Genomic DNA, 2,649 nt, shown 5'->3' with positions numbered 1-2,649 from the left:
TCAGTTTTATTGTGTTATTTTATGACATGACGTTGCATCATTTTTCCTGTGATTCCTCAGATCAGGGAGACTGTGTTAACTTTCGTCAGCCAAAACGGACAACACCAGAAACTGTTGAAGACGAAACACTTCAAGCATCTGAGGCAGCTCATTGTGTCCAGTGGACAACCTAACCAGGTCAAAGACTTGGTGGACTACCTGATCAGCCAGAACTGGTAACCACCGTCTTTTTTATGTTTATTTTAATTTTATTTATTTATTTTTTGCAAATTACGTTTATTTAAATGGTGTCTGGTGGGTTTGGCCATGATCATTTTGGGGCTGTTTCTGGTTAAACAATAAGGATCCTAATCTTTAATAAAAAGGTAGATCTCTAGTGGTAATTTGATGGTGCACAAATGCCCCGAGTGGTTACATTTCAGCCTGTTTCGCTGTTGCCGGCTATAGTGCTCTTGCCCAGTATTGGACCAATTTTTTTTAAAAAACTGTTGTTACAATTAGTCACTTAGAAACAAAATATGGGAAAATAGGGTCCAGGTTGAAAAGTACAAGTTGCCCTGTATACTGAATTTTGTCGGTTCTATATCAGACTATTCCCCTGAATTCACAGTTTCTGTTTAGCTGATGGTTTATATTTTGTGAGTTTTAACTCAAATTTAGTGGATTCAGTTTTGGGTATATATAGGGTTTATTATTTAACCAGATTATTGATCACAACTTTTTTTAGCTCTTAAAGTCGAGTTTAATAGCTGATTGGCATCACCCAGTGTCTAAGGACGCTAGACCGATAAAGGGCAAAACAAAAAAAACACCATATATGTTTGAACTCTCGAAAAATAAGATTTGAGTCCTTCACGTCAGATTCTTCTAATATGCTCTTCAGTCAAGACGACGCTGACTCACTCGCTCGTGAGTACGTGAAACACCGGGACCATCAAAGGGGGAGAACTCTGACAAACGGTTCACCTTCACCGAGCTGCCTGAAGGTAAGACGGTCTCCTGAAGCCAGTTAAGTCTGCAATACAGTCGGGAAATATTATTTCAATTATTTTTATTTAAGATGTGTTCATTATTGATTTGTCAGATTGTGTACCTTTTCTATTTCCCCATTATTACTTTGATTACTGATCAGTTTTAGAAACATAACAGACGTGTAAATCTTCCTTCATTTGTTTTTCAGGAGTTTCTCAAGCTGCAAAATGGAGTTTCGGGGTAAACTGACACTATTTCTGCAGCTGTATTTATGTATTCTTACTTGGTCTGTCTTGGACTGAGATGCAGTATTTGCACTTATCATCTACAGTATCTTTACATTGTTGTGTACTCTTTGAATAAATTCTTTTCCTCATTGATTGTGTAGCAGAATATTTGAAAAAAATAAACTTATTGTAGAATCAGTAGATCAAAAGTCAAGACTATTAATCTGTTTTTATTTTATAGCTTACCAGCTAGTTTATTATTAGGAACTATACATTATTCATCAGAGTTGGGGGGGGTTTAAATATATATTTGACCCTTCCCGGGGCTAAAAATATTTTTCTTTGAGCCTCCCTGAGTGGAGTAAAATGTATGACCCTCCCTCCACGATAGATAACCATATTTCACAGTCTCTGGCTGTGATTAATGGTGTGATCGTGGAGATTTTTAAAGAAAACATGCCTTTCACACGACCATTCAAAGTTGATTGGGCCTCCCCTTAGCCAAATAAAAAAACATAATTCCTCCCTGGTGCTTTAAAAGGTTTTTGAAGTGGCTCCCCCATATAGTATTCCCCCCCTCCTCTCTCATAAATAATCAACAGTCCCTTATGTGTACTTTGTTATAGCTGGTAAACAAACAGGACGAGGAACATTTTATGACAATTTGCAGTTTAAAATAAACCACTACCATTTTAAGAGTCTTAAAATGAAATCAGTTCATGTCATTGAGATAAAAAAACAAACAAACCTGAATGTCAATTTGAAAAAAGTAGCTAGATTGCTAATTTATTGCCAATTTGTGTTTGAGGTTTGTGCTTTTGATGCATGCACACAAATAAAGTACGGAAATGTTTTGTAGGCTGTACTCCTTTCATGGTTAATATTACCCCCAACACAACAGAGAGGTCGAAACATTTATATATTAAATATTACCTGAAATTGTAAACATTAGAATACATTTACCACACTTGTTCCTTAATGAATCGTGTAATACGATTTCAGACACCCCTAAAGTAGATGCATTTCTTAACATTGACATTACTTTATTTTTTATTTTTGGATGTAAAAAATGTATTACTTACACTTTGGTAAAGTAATCTGCCTGAGTACAAATTTTTCATAATTCTTGAATCGATATTAAGTGACCACATTTGAGGGCTATTTTTCTGACAACTTTCACATCTAATGAAAGAGTTCCTTTATGTAGTTGCACAAGTACACAGAAATTAGAAATTAATGTTTTTGTTGCTGAATTAACCAAGTAAAAATGTGCAATGTTAAAATAATACATGTTTTGCAAAGGCGGTACTATTCATTTAAAAGTGCAATCAATATACACTGAATAACTACTGTGTGAGAAAGGTAAAAATAGCATATTTTCGGCTTAAGTTAGATAATAACCATCAAAAAACATTTCACCTTTTTATCTGAATTTTAGCTGCATCTCTTA

The 2,649-nt window shown here is 34.9% G+C and overlaps 1 long non-coding RNA gene across 1 annotated transcript; it reads left to right on the top strand.

Moving 5' to 3' along the window:
• The first annotated feature begins 63 nt into the window (after window positions 1-63).
• Window positions 64-1,345, top strand: LOC121964196. Its single transcript, XR_006107331.1, has 3 exons — window positions 64-215; window positions 884-986; window positions 1,181-1,345. It is a non-coding gene; the product is annotated as an uncharacterized LOC121964196 (long non-coding RNA).
• Window positions 1,346-2,649: the final 1,304 nt, after the last annotated feature.

Source organism: Plectropomus leopardus, unplaced genomic scaffold, assembly GCF_008729295.1.
Source record: "Plectropomus leopardus isolate mb unplaced genomic scaffold, YSFRI_Pleo_2.0 unplaced_scaffold14449, whole genome shotgun sequence".
Classification (NCBI taxonomy): Eukaryota; Metazoa; Chordata; class Actinopteri; order Perciformes; family Serranidae; genus Plectropomus; species Plectropomus leopardus.
The sequence above is the reverse complement of the archived record's forward strand: the minus strand, read 5'-3'. Positions and strand labels throughout refer to the sequence as shown.